The sequence below is a fragment of the Bombina bombina genome, chromosome 7, assembly GCF_027579735.1.
Source record: "Bombina bombina isolate aBomBom1 chromosome 7, aBomBom1.pri, whole genome shotgun sequence".
NCBI classification, from domain to species: Eukaryota; Metazoa; Chordata; class Amphibia; order Anura; family Bombinatoridae; genus Bombina; species Bombina bombina.
Window position 1 is genome coordinate 486730248 of NC_069505.1, and position 15220 is coordinate 486745467.

At 41.0% G+C, this 15220-nt stretch overlaps 1 protein-coding gene across 1 annotated transcript in view; it reads left to right on the top strand.

Moving 5' to 3' along the window:
* The window catches only part of ACP7 (acid phosphatase 7, tartrate resistant (putative)), a 33839-nt gene that overhangs the window by 5357 nt on the left and 13262 nt on the right, over positions 1–15220 (top strand). The window lies entirely within an intron of this gene.

A 15220-nucleotide genomic window follows, 5' to 3' on the forward strand; every position in this document is an offset into this window, starting at 1 on the left:
GATCTACACAGCAGTGATTAACATTTTAACTGACACACAGATCTGTAGAGCAGTGATTAACCCTTTACCTGACACACAGATCTACAGAGCAGTGATTAACCCTTTCCCTGACACACATATCTACACAGCAGTGATTAACATTTTAACTGACACACAGATCTGTAGAGCAGTGATTAATCCTTTCCCTGACATACAGATCTACACAGTATAATTAAAATGTCTTCCATTGAATCCAGCTATCCATTGAATTTATTCACCATTTTATAACACATCGATTTTTTCACAATTTTTTCACCTTATTTATATTTTTTATATTTTTATACATTTTTATTTTTATAATACTATTTTTATTTTTTACAATTTTTAAATGTTTTCACATTTTTATATATATATATATATATATATATATATATATATATATATATATATATATATATATTATCACAGGATTCACATAATTTTTGTTTGGACTTCACTAGTTTCACTACTGGATTTTTTCTAATGGATTTGTCTTACTGGAATTCTTACTACTAGAACACATATATTGGATACAATCATTAGATACATTTACTAGAGGCAATATTACACAACTCCAAGTTTTTTAACTCCCTATTGTTGATCTCCCTATTTGGAAAGACTTCATAAGAAAATTCTTTTACATTTATACTGTTTTTGTATTCTGATTGTTTTTATATTCTGATTGTTTTTGCATTTAGATAAAAGCCAATCTTTTAGTTTGTATATGTATGTATAGTACACATGGATCCATGTTAATATTTATGATTTGTTAATAAATGTTTGATCATTTTTAACTTATTTTTACCTAATCTGTCAGACTCTTCCTTTGCCTTTTTTTTAGGCGCTCTTGGACTATTGTTGTATTTATACAGATCTACACAGCTGTGATTAACCATTTACCTGGCACATAGATCTACACAGCAGTGATCAACCCCTTTCCCTGACACACAAATCTACACATCAGTGATTAATCTTTTCCCTGACACACAAATTTACACAGCAGTGATTAATCCTTTCCCTGACAGATAGATCTACACAGCAGTAATTAATCATTTCCCTGACACACAGATCTACACAACAGTGATTAATCTTTTCCCTGACACACAGATCTACACAGCAGTGATCAACCCCTTTCCCTGACACACAAATCTACACATCAGTGATTAATCTTTTCCCTGACACACAAATTTACACAGCAGTGATTAATCCTTTCCCTGACAGACAGATATACACAGCAGTGATTAATCCTTTCCCTGATAGATAGATCTACACAGCAGTAATAATAATGTCCCTGACACACAGATCTACACAGCAGTGATTAATCCTTTCCCTGACAGACAGATCTACACAGCAGTGATTAACCCTTTAACTGACACACATATCTACACAGCAGTGATTAATTCTTTCCCTGACAGACAGATCTACACAGCAGTGATTAATCCTTTCCCTGACACACATAACTACACAGCAGTGATTCATCCTTTCCCTGACACACAGAACAACACAACAGTGATTAATCCTTTCCCTGACACACAGATCTACACAGCAGTGATTAACCCTTTACCTGACACACAGATGTACACAGCAGTGATTAACCATTTCCTTGACACACAGATCTACACAGCAGTGATTAATCCTTTCCATAACACACAGATCTACACATTAGTAATTAACCCCTTCACCTGACACACAGATCTACACAGCAGTGATTAACTCCTTCACCTGACACACAGATCTACACAGCAGTGATTAACCATTTACCTGACACACAGGTCTACACAGCAGTGATGGACCCTTTCCCTGACACACAGATCTACACAGTAGTAATTAACCCTTTCACCTGACACACAGATCTACACATCAGTGATTAACCATTTACCTGACACATAGATCTACACAGCAGTGATTAATCCTTTCCCTGACACAAATCTGCACAGCAGTGATTAATCCTTTCCCTGACACACAGATCTACACAGCAGTGATTAATCTTTTCCCTGACACACAAATCTACACAACAGTGATTAATCCTTTCCCTGAAAGACAGATCTACACAGCAGTGATTAATCCTTTCCCTGACAGACAGATCTACACAGCAGTGATTAATCATTTTCCTGACACACAGATCTACACAGCAGTGATTAACCCTTTACTGACACACAGATCTACAGAGCAGTGATTAATCCTTTCCCTGACACACAGAACTGCACAGCAGTGATTTATCCTTTCCCTGACACACAGAACAACACAACAGTGATTAATCATTTTCTGACACACAGATCTACACTGACACACATATCTACACAGCAGTGATTAACCCTTTACCTGATACACAGATCTGCACAGCAGTGATTAACCATTTACCTGACACACAGATCTACACAGCAGTGATTAATACTTTCCCTAACACACAGATCTACACAGTCGTGATTAACCCCTTCACATGACACACAGATCTACACAGCAGTGATTAATTCCTTCACCTGACACATAGATCTACACAGCAGTGATTAATCTTTTAACGGACACACAGATCTACAGAGCAGTAATTAACCCCTTCACCTGACACACAGATCTTCAGAGCAGCGATTAACCCTTTACCTGACACACAGATCTACACAGCAGTGATTAACATTTTAACTGACACAGATCTGTAGAGCAGTGATTAACCCTTTAACTGACACACAGATCTACAATGCAGTGATTAACCCTTTCCCTGACACACAGATCTACACAGCAGTGATTAACCATTTACCTGACACACAGATCTACACAGCAGTGATTACCCTTTACCTGACACACAGATCTACAGAGCAGTGATTAATCATTTTCACTGACACACAGATCTACACAGCAGTGATTAACCCTTTACCTGAAACACAGATCTACACAGCAGTGATTAACCATTTACCTGATGCACAGATCTACACAGCAGTAATTAATCCTTTCCCTAACACACAGATCTACACAGTCGTTATTAACCCTTCACATGACACACAGATCTACACAACAGTGTTTAACTCCTTCACCTGACACACAAATCTACACAGTCGTGATTAACCCCTTCACATGACACACAGATCTACACAGCAGTGATTAACTCCTTCACCTGTCACACAGATCTGCACAGCAGTTATTAATTCCTTCACCTGACACACAGATCTACACAGCAGTGATTAATCCTTTAACTGACACACAGATCTACAGAACAGTAATTAACCCCTTCACCTGACACACAGATCTACAGAGCAGTGATGAACCCTTTACCTGACACACAGATCTACAGAGCAGCGATTAACCCTTTACCTGACACACAGATCTACACAGCAGTGATTAACTTTTTAACTGACACAGATCTGTAGAGCAGTGATTAACCCTTTAACTGACATACAGATCTACGAAGCAGTGATTAACCCTTTCCCTGACACACAGATCTACACAGCAGTGATTAACCCTTTACCTGACACGCAGATCTACAGAGCAGTGATTAACCCTTTCCCTGACACACAGAACTACACAGCAGTGATTCATCCTTTCCCTGACACACAGAACAACACAACAGTGATTAATCATTTTCACTGACACACAGATCTACACAGCAGTGATTAACCCGTTACCTGATACACAGATCTACACAGCAGTGATTAATCCTTTCCCTAACACACAGATCTACACAGTCGTGATTAACCCTTCACATGACACACAGATCTACACAGCAGTGATTAACTCCTTCACCTGACACACATATCTACACAGCGGTGATTAATTCCTTCACCTGACACACAGATCTACACAGTAGTGATTAATCCTTTAACTGACACACAGATCTACAGAGCAGTAATTAACCCCTTCACCTGACACACAGATCTACAGAGCAGCAATTAACCCTTTACCTGACACACAGATCTACACAGCAGTGATTAACATTTTAATTGGCACAGATCTGTTGGGCAGTGATTAACCCTTTAACTGACACACAGATCTACACAGCAGTGATTAATCCTTTACCTGACACACAGATCTACAGAGCAGTAATTAACCCCTTCACCTGACACGCAGATCTACAGAGCAGTGATTAACCCTTTCCCTGACACACAGATCTACACAGCAGTGATTAACATTTTAACTGACACACAGATCTGTAGAGCAGTGATTAACCCTTTAACTGACACACAGATCTACAGAGCAGTGATTAACCCTTTCCCTGACTCACAGATATGCAGAGCAGTGATTGACCCTTTCCCTGACACACAGATCTACACAGCAGTGATTAACATTTTAACTGACACACAGATCTAAAGAGCCGTGATTAACCCTTTCCCTGACTCACAGATCTGCAGAGCAGTGATTGACCCTTTCCCTGACACACAGATCTACAGTGCAGTGATTAACCCTTTAACTGACACACAGATCTACAGAGCCGTGATTAACCCTTTACATGACTCACAGATCTACAGAGCAGTGATTAACCCTTTACATGACACACAGATCTACAGAGTTGTGATTAACCCTTTACATGACTCACAGATCTACAGAGCCGTGATTAACCCTTTACATGAATCACAGATCTACACAGCTGTGATTAACCCTTTAACTGACACACAGATCTGCAGAGCAGTGATTAACCCTTTAACTGACACAAAGATCTGCAGAGCCACAGTTAACCCTTTAACTGACACACAGATCTGCAGAGCAGTGATTAACCATTGTCCTGACCACAGATTTATAGAGCAGTAATTAATCCTTTAACTGAAACACAGATCTGCAGAGCAGTGATTAACCCTTTCCCTGACTCACAGATCTACACAGCAGTGATTAACCCTTTAACTGACACACAGATCAAAGAACAGTGATTAACCCCTTTCCTGACATACAGATCTATAGAGCAGTGATTAACCCTTTAACTGACACACAGATCTACAGAGCAGTGATTAATTAATCCTTTAACTGACAAACATATATACACAGCAGAGATTAACCCTTTAACTGACACACAGATCTATACAGTAGTGATTAACCCTTTCCCTGACTCACAGATCTACAGAGCAGTGATTAACCCTTTACCTGACACACAGATCTACAGAGCAGCGATGAACCCTTTCCCTGACACACAGATCTACAGAGCAGCGATTGACCCTTTCTTTGACTCAGAGCTCTGCAGTGTGTTGATTAACCCCTTCCTTTATACACAGACCAGCTGAGTGATGATTAACCCCTTCACACCTGCCAAGCTGTGATTTACCCTCCCCAAATAGACCTCTTGGGTAGTGATTAACCCTTTCCCTGATACTTACTCCAGCCAGCAGAGAGGTGAATTAACCCTTCCCTGATACACAGACCTGGAGAGAGGCGATTAACTCCTTCTCTGATATAAGAGCCAGCGATTAACTCCTTGTCAAACCTACAGAATGACGATTAACTCTCCAATTATATTCAGTACTGCGGGCAGTGATTAAACCCTTTCCTTACAAAGAGTTATGCAGTCTTCTCATTGTCATTTTCCATAATACACAGTGATTAACCCCTTCCAGCAGTTTTAGAATCCTCACAAGTTGGACCTTATTTTCTGTTTCTGCACAGGGCATATGATTAAGACAGTTTTAATATAAAGATATGTATAAGGGAGTCTGATCTGCGGGGGCTGCACACATCTTTAGATTGCTGATTTGATAGAACTTTGGCACACATAGTATCAGGCAGGTAGGATCTAGGCTACAGTTACTTAAAGGGAACATAAACACATTGTTATTAGAAGACATTTCTGTTGTGTTGCTATAGACATTTTAAAAACAAAATTAACACCTTGTGTGCAGCAACTGTTTTTCAATAGGAATAATGTTTGAATAATGTTCCATTATATGAATCCTGACATATGTATTTTTCCCCTCTTAAAGGGATACTAAACCCAAATTTCTCTTGTTAGGTGTATCCAGTCCACGGATCATCCATTACTTGTGGGATATTCTCCTTCCCAACAGGAAGTTGCAAGAGGATCACCCACAGCAGAGCTGCTATATAGCTCCTCCCCTAACTGCCATATCCAGTCATTCTCTTGCAAGCTCTCAACATAGCTGGAGGTAGTTAGAGGAAAGTGGTAAAATAATATAGTTAGTTTTTTCTTCAATCAAAAGTTTATTGTTTTTAAATGGTACCGGAGTGTACTGTATTATCTCAGGCAGCATTTAGAAGAAGAATCTGCCTGCGTTTTTCTATGATCTTAGCAGAAGTAACTAAGATCCACTGCCGTTCTCACATATGTCTGAGGAGTGAGGTAACTTCAGAGGGAGAATGGCGTGCAGGGTATCCTGCAATAAGGTATGTGCAGTTAAGTTTTTCTAGGGATGGAATTTGCTAGAAAATGCTGCTGATACCGGATTAATGTAAGTTAAAGCCTAAATACAGTGATTTAATAGCGACTAGTATCAGGCTTGCTATCAGAGGTATATACTCTGATTAATGTGCAATTTAAAACGTTTGCTGGCATGTTTAATCATTTTTATATATGCTTTGGTGATAAAACTTATTGGGGCCTAGTTTTTTCCACATGGCTGGCTTTATTTTTGCCTAGAAACAGTTTCCTGAGGCTTTCCACTGTTATAGTATAAAAGTTACAGTTGGTGCAGTTAAAATTACAAACTGTGACATTCAGCTTCCCTCAGCAGTCCCCTGCATGCTATAGGACATCTCTCAAGGGCTCAAAAGGCTTCAAAAGTAGGAGCTGTGGCAGTTGTTATGACTGTTTAAAAACATATTTTTCGTTTTGTTAATCTGTTTTTGTATTAAGGGGTTAATCATCCATTTGCAAGTGGGTGCAATGCTCTGCTAACTTGTTACATACACTGTAAAAATTTCGTTAGTTTAACTGCCTTTTTTCACTGTTATTTCAAATTTTGGCAAAATTTGTTTCTCTTAAAGGCACAGTAACGTTTTTTTATATTGCTTGTTAACTTGATTTAAAGTGTTTTCCAAGCTTGCTAGTCTCATTGCTAGTCTGTATAAACATGTCTGACATAGAGGAAACTCCTTGTTCATTATGTTTAAAAGCCATGGTGGAACCCCATAGGAGAATGTGTACTAAATGTATTGATTTCACTTTAAACAATAAAGATCAGCTGTTATCTTTAAAAGAATTATCACCAGAGGATTCTGACGAGGGGGAAGTTATGACGACTAACTCTCTGCACGTGTCGGACCCTTTGACTCCCGCTCAAGGGACTCACGCTAAAATGGCGCCAAGTACATCAAAGACGCCCCCATAGAGATTACTTTGCAGGACATGGCGGCAATCATGGATAATACCCTGTCAGCGGTATTAGCCAGACTGCCTGAATTCAGAGGAAAGCGTGATAGCTCTGGGGTTAGACGTAATACAGAGCGCGCAGATGTTTTAAGGCCCATGTCTGATACTGCGTCACAATATGCAGAAGCTGAGGAAGAGCTTCAGTCTGTGGGTGACGTCTCTGACTCGGGGAAACCTGATTCAGATATGTCTACTTTTAAAGTTAAGCTTGAGAACCTCTGGGTGTTGCTTGGAGAGGTTTTAGCTGCTCTGAATGACTGTGACACAATTGCAGTGCCAGAGAAATTGTGTAGACTGGATAAATACGCGGTGCCGGTGTGTACTGACGTTTTTCCAATACCTAAAAGGTTTACAGAAATTATTACTAAGGAGTGGGACAGACCCGGTGTGCCGTTTTCCCCCCCTCCTATTTTTAGAAAAATGTTTCCAATAGACGCCACCACACGGGACTTATGGCAGACGGTCCCTAAGGTGGAGGGAGCAGTTTCTACTTTAGCAAAGCGTACCACTATCCCGGTGGAGGACAGTTGTGCTTTTTCAGATCCAATGGATGAAAAATTAGAAGGTTACCTTAAGAAAATGTTTATTCAACAAGGTTTTATCCTGCAGCCCCTTGCATGCATTGCGCCTGTCACTGCTGCTGCAGCGTTCTGGTTTGAGTCTCTGGAAGAGGCCTTTCAGACAGCTACTCCATTGACTGAAATACTTGACAAGCTTAGAACACTTAAGCTAGCTAATTCTTTTGTTTCTGATGCCATTGTTCATTTGACTAAACTAACGGCTAGGAATTCTGGATTCGCCATCCAGGCGCGTAGGGCGCTATGGCTTAAATCTTGGTCACCTTAAATCTTGGTGACGTGACTTCAAAGTCTAAATTACTTAACATTCCCTTCAAGGGGCAGACCCTATTCGGGCCTGGTTTGAAGGAAATTATTGCTGACATTACTGGAGGTAAGGGTCATACCCTTCCTCAGGACAGGGCCAAATCAAGGGCCAAACAGTCTAATTTTCGTGCCTTTTGAAACTTCAAGGCAGGTGCAGCATCAACTTCCTCTGCTACAAAACAAGAGGGAACTTTTGCGCAATCCAAGCCAGCCTGGAAATCTAACCAGGCCAGGAGCAAAGGCAAGCAGGCCAGAAAGCCTGCTGCTGCCTCTAAGACAGCATGAAGGAACGGCCCCCTATCCGGCAACGGATCTAGTAGGGGGCAGACTTTCTCTCTTCGCCCAGGCGTGGGCAAGAGATGTTCAGGATCCCTGGGCGTTGGAGATCATATCTCAGGGATATCTTCTGGACTTCAAAGCTTCCCCCCCACAAGGGAGATTTCACCTTTCGAGATTATATGTAAACCAGATAAAGAAAGAGGCATTCTTACGCTGTGTGCAAGACCTCCTAATAATGGGAGTGATCCATCCAGTTCCACAGATGGAACAAGGACAGGGATTTTATTCAAATCTGTTTGTGGTTCCCAAAAAAGAGGGAACCTTCAGACCAATTTTGGATCTAAAGATCTTAAACAAATTCCTCAGAGTTCCATCGTTCAAAATGGAAACTATTCGGACAATCCTACCTATGATCCAGGAGGGTCAGTACATGACCACAGTGGATTTGAAGGATGCTTACCTTCACATACCGATTCACAAAGATCATCATCGGTTCCTAAGGTTTGCCTTTCTAGACAGGCATTACCAGTTTGTGGCTCTTCCCTTCGGGTTAGCTACAGCCCCAAGAATTTTTACAAAGGTTCTGGGGTCTCTTATGGCGGTCCTAAGACCACGGGGCATAGCAGTGGCCCCTTATCTAGACGACATCCTGATACAGGCGTCAAACTTCCAAATTGCCAAATCTCATACGGACATAGTGTTGGCATTTCTGAGGTCGCATGGGTGGAAAGTGAACGAGGGAAAGAGTTCTCTATCACCCCTCACAAGGGTTTCCTTCCTAGGAACTCTGATAGATACTGTAGAAATTAAAATTTACCTGACGGAGTCCAGGTTATCAAAGCTTCTAAATTCCTGCCGTGTTCTTCACTACATTCCGCGCCCTTCGGTGGCTCAGTGCATGGAAGTGATCGGCTTAATGGTAGCGGCGATGGACATAGTGCCATTTGCGCGCCTACATCTCAGACCGCTGCAATTATGCATGCTCAGTCAGTGAAATGGGAATTACACAGATTTGTCCCCTCTGCTAAATCTGGATCAAGAGACCAGAGATTCTCTTCTCTGGTGGCTATCTCGGGTCCATCTGTCCAAAGGTATGACCTTTCGCAGGCCAGATTGGACAATTGTAACAACAGATGCCAGCCTTCTAGGTTGGGGTGCAGTCTGGAATACCCTGAAGGCTCAGGGATCGTGGACTCAGGAGGAGAAACTCCTCCCAATAAATATTCTGGAGTTAAGAGCAATATTCGATGCTCTTCTAGCTTGGCCTCAGTTAGCAACCCTGAGGTTCATCATATTTCAGTCGGACAACTTCACGACTGTGGCTTACATCAACCATCAAGGGGGGACCAGGAGCTCCCTAGTGATGTTAGAAGTCTCCAAGATAATTCGCTGGGCAGAGACTCACTCTTGCCATCTATCAGCGATCCATATCCCAGGTGTAGAGAACTGGGAGGCGGATTTTCTAAGCCGTCAGACTTTTCATCCGGGGGAATGGGAACTCCATCCGGAGGTGTTTGCTCAATTGGTTCATTGTTGGGGCACACCAGAATTGGATCTCATGGCGTCTCGCCAGAACGCCAAGCTTCCTTGTTACGGATCCAGGTCCAGGGACCCAGAAGCGACGCTGATAGATGCTCTAGCAGCACCGTGGTTCTTCAACCTGGCTTATGTGTTTCCACCGTTTCCTCTGCTCCCTCGACTGATTGCCAAAATCAAACAGGAGAGAGCATCGGTGATCTTGATTGCGCCTGCGTGGCCACGCAGGACCTGGTATGCAGACCTGGTGGACATGTCATCTTTTCCATCTTGGCCTCTGCCTCTGAGACAAGACCTTCTACTATAAGGTCCTTTCAATCATCCAAATCTAATTTCTCTGAGACTGACTGCCTGGAGATTGAACGCTTGATTTTATCAAGGCGTGGCTTCTCCGAGTCAGTCATTGATACCTTAATACAGGCACGAAAGCCTGTAACCAGGAAAATCTACCATAAGATATGGCGCAAATATCTTCATTAGTGTGAATCCAAGAATTACTCATGGAGTAAGGTTAGGATTCCTAGGATATTGTCCTTTCTCCAAGAGGGTTTGGATAAAGGATTATCAGCTAGTTCTTTAAAGGGACAGATTTCTGCTCTGTCTATCCTTTTGCACAAGCGTCTGGCAGAGGTTCCAGACGTCCAGGCATTTTGTCAGGCTTTGGTTAGAATTAAGCCTGTGTTTAAACCTGTTGCTCCTCCATGGAGCTTAAACTTGGTTCTTAAGGTTCTTTAAGGAGTCCCGTTTGAACCCCTTCATTCCATTGATATCAAACTTTTATCTTGGAAAGTTCTGTTTTTGATGGCTATTTCCTCGGCTCTTAGAGTCTCTGAGTTATCAGCTTTACAATGTGATTCTCCTTATCTGATTTTCCATACAGATAAAGTAGTTCTGCGTACAAAACCTGGGTTTTTACCTAAGGTAGTTTCCAACAAGAATATCAATCAAGAGATTGTTGTTCCATCATTGTGTCCTAATCCTTCTTCAAAGAAGGAACGTCTTTTACATAATTTGGACGTAGTCCGTGCTTTAAAGTTTTACTTACAAGCAACTAAAGATTTTCGTCAAACATCTTCCCTGTTTGTTGTTTACTCTGGACAGAGGAGAGGTCAAAAGGCTTCGGCAACCTCTCTTTCTTTTTGGCTTCGGAGCGTAATACGCTTAGCCTATGAGACTGCTGGACAGCAGCCTCCTGAAAGGATTACAGCTCATTCTACTAGAGCTGTGGCTTCCACCTGGGCCTTTAAAAATGAGGCTTCTGTTGAACAGATTTGCAAAGCGGCGACTTGGTCTTCGCTTCATACCTTTTCAGAATTTTACAAATTTGATACTTTTGCTTCTTCGGAGGCTATTTTTGGGAGAAAGGTTCTACAGGCAGTGGTCCCTTCCGTTTAAGTACCTGCCTTGTCCCTCCCTTCATCCGTGTACTTTAGCTTTGGTATTGGTATCCCACAAGTAATGGATGATCCGTGGACTGGATACACCTAACAAGCGAAAACATAATTTATGCTTACCTGATAAATTTATTTCTCTTGTGGTGTATCCAGTCCACGGCCCACCCTGTCCTTTTAAGGCAGGTCTAAATTTTAAACTACAGTTACCACTGCACCCTATGGTTTCTCCTTTCTCGGCTAGTTTCGGTAGAATGACTGGATATGGCAGTTAGGGGAGGAGCTATATAGCAGCTCTGCTGTGGGTGATCCTCTTGCAACTTCCTGTTGGGAAGGAGAATATCCCACAAGTAATGGATGATCCGTGGACTGGATACACCACAAGAGAAATAAATTTATCAGGTAAGCATAAATTATGTTTTTTTATTTTGTGATTCAAATGGAGCAGCAATTTTAAGCAACTTTCTAATTTACTCCTATTATCAATGTTTCTTCATTTTCTTGGTATCTTTATTTGAAAAAGCAGGAATGTAAGCTTAGGAGTCAGCCTATTTTTGGTGCTGAACCAAAAATGGTCTGGCTCCTAAACTTACATCCCTGCTTTTCAAATAAAGATAGCAAAAGAACGAATAAAAAATTATAATAGGAGTAAATTAGAATGTTGCTTAAAATTGCTGCACTATATGAATCATGAACGAAAAAATGTGGGTTTAGTATCCCTTTAAAGCATCAATATGGCAACCCTACACCCACCACTTGCCTTATTTGGAGGAACCAATCTGGTCTTGAATCTGCAGACAACAAGGCTAGCTCAATTAGGGAAATATATGTAGCAGGGCCAGCCTTAAAAAATTAGCTGGGTGCGTTTAAGGTTCTGAGAGTTAATAAATCCACAATTTTCAGAGCTAAACTAAATAAAAAGAGGGGGAAATAAATAATGAAAGTATATTGCAAAGTCATTTTACTATGGATAAGTAAATATTTTATATGAAAATATGAAGGTGTTTACTGTCCCATTAAAGGGCCATGATACCCAAATGTTGAAACACTTGAAAGTGATGCAGCATAGCTGAAAAAAGCTGACTAGAAAATATCACCTGAACATCTCTATGTAAAAAAGAAAGATATTTGACCTCAAAATGTCCTAAGTATTCACACCCCTTTGTAAAGGACTTAAAGCAGCAAATCAGTATGCCTGTCCCAGGACAGGCAAGGGAGCGAGCCTCGTGCACACTCATGTTATTTCCCTATTCAATTTAAAGGGACAGTATACACCAATTTTCACATAACTGCATATAATAGACACTACTATAAAGAATACAATGCACGGATACTGATAAATAAGACCCTACCCCTTCTTTTGCATATGAAAAGACCCTTTACACAAACAGGAGTAAGCTGGAGTAGGTATACTTCGGTATTCTCTTAAAACTTTGGGGCTTGATTAGGAGTCTGAAAATCAGAGCAATGTTATTTAAAAATAAGCAAAACTATACATTTTAAAACAACAACTTTATTGGTTTTATAAATAGATAATCTACAAAATATTTATGCAAAGAAAAAATGAGTATATAACAGACATCCCAACCTGCAAAAACTCATTTCAGGGAGGTGGCTTCACCGGCTACTGCAAAACGCCCCCCCCCCCCCCCGGTTATATACTGGACACCTGGAAAACCTAAATAAGATAGAGACTTATCATTAAAGTAGCTTCCCACTAAACTCACAGTAAATAAAAATTAGCTTTATTGCACAACCACATACAATAAACCTATTTTCCAGTGATCATATGCTTGTTGAATGCTCAAATATTTTAGAATACAAAGTCTCATTACTTGCAGTAAATAAGGTAGTATTTGTGTTTTTATTTTATTAAAATCATAGGGGGCTTTTTGGTTACTGACGCATGCTTTGAGGGTTCCATAGCGTCCCAGCTTGTGAAGTACTCAGTATAGTTGTCCCTGTACGACTTTCAGATTTTGTGCCTGGGAGCCTGTGTAATTTTGCGTTTGAGAGGCAAATTGTAATTATGTCACAGTAGAGTCAGTTTGATAGGCACCTGAGAGCAGGGGTGTCTATCTGCTTTCTCACAGGGGCGCACTCTTTTTGCCCTCTTTCTCAGTTCTCACTCAGCATATGCTGCAGCCGATGTTTCCTGCTGCAATTCTCCTCCTCCCCCAAGAGCCTTATCGCCGCCTCCAAACAGCAGAAGGGAGGTTGGCAGACGCACAATATGCTGAAAGTAAAGACAGACTTTCTGTGACAACGCCTTCTTGCTCGATGACGTCACTGCAACTAGAGGCATTCTTTAAAGAAACACTGTTTCCGGATTTGGACAATGTTGGATCATGGTACTTGTAGTTTTCAGGGAGATCACATTTCAATGAGGGAGACTCCCTGAACTTCAGGGAGAGTTATATACTATAATGTCCCTTTAAGGAGGTTTACTATGAAATCTCATGAGAGTTAAGTGAAATCTCATGAGATCACAGTAAACGAGTTCATGACCTCAGCACTGCTGATGCTGATTGGTTGCAGTTCATTTCTTCATTTTTAACCTGCAGCTGGACAGTAACTGAAAGATCATTTTTTACACAACACTTACTCTGGTGAGCTGAAGAAAATGTGAGATAAAATATCTTCATTTTATACATAGAGATGCTCAGGTGATATTTTCCTGTCAGCTTTTTACAGTTATGCTGCATCACTTTCAAGTCATTTAGCACATGAGCATGTTCCGTTGAACATAAGAAAAGACAGAGTTGATTGGCTGGCACATATGAGGAGAAATATACCAGTCCTATCTTTGAATCTAAATGAATTAAATTAGTGTTACATGTTGTAGTTTGACTATGTACTTATAAAATTGTATATCATACAAGTAGTAACTCCCTAGCTGTAACATACATTTTCTTCTAATACTATAGGATCACGCACTTCCGTGAGTACATAGGGTCGCCACCTTTAATGGGAAAAAATACAGACATGCTCATTTGCATAATTTTGCATAAATAATTATACAGCATACATTAGAAACTAAAGTTGCTAAGGCTAATTTAAAATGATCATTGGTTTATACTTAAATTTAATTACACTTAGAAGATGCGTCTTTATTTCTATATTTCATCTTTATTTTTAACTTTGATCTGATCCTTAAAAAAAACGGCCATGGGCCTAGTTTCCATTGAGGTGATAAAGCTTGGAAACTGGTAGTATCATAAAAATTCTCCATAGACTTTAGTGGAGATAAATGTTGTTACCACCAGTTTCCAAACTTTACCATGCCAATGGAAACTTGCCTCATGTCGGTAAAATACCGGCTGGGTGGCAACCAGGGGCAGCAGGTGTGGTGACACAAGGGCCCAAGTGCTCTTTGCAGAATTTCCCTTAGCCCCAACCTGGGAACACCCAGAAGCACCCACAAATTGTCCTGACACACCCACAGACCACCCAGAAACACCCACAATCCCGTCCACTAACCACCCATGATCCTTCACCTCCCAGAAAGGCTCCACCCACAAAATGGTGACGGGCTCCTATCAACCTCGTGTGTCCCTCATACTTAGCCATAAATGTTGGTAGGTATGGTACAATTATTAGTGCAGGCTGCAGGTCTATCTATCTACTCATCATCACTATACAGAGCAGCTTACTACTGAGTTACATTTGGGGGGGCCCAAAAAAAACAATTTTGCACCAGCCCCCTCTGTTGAGTCCCTACTAGAGGCCACCCTATGAGTACATCCCCACATATCACAGAAGAAGGTGCTGAGATTTCAGGTCACATGAGTGACATCCGGTTGCCTTGTGCAAAA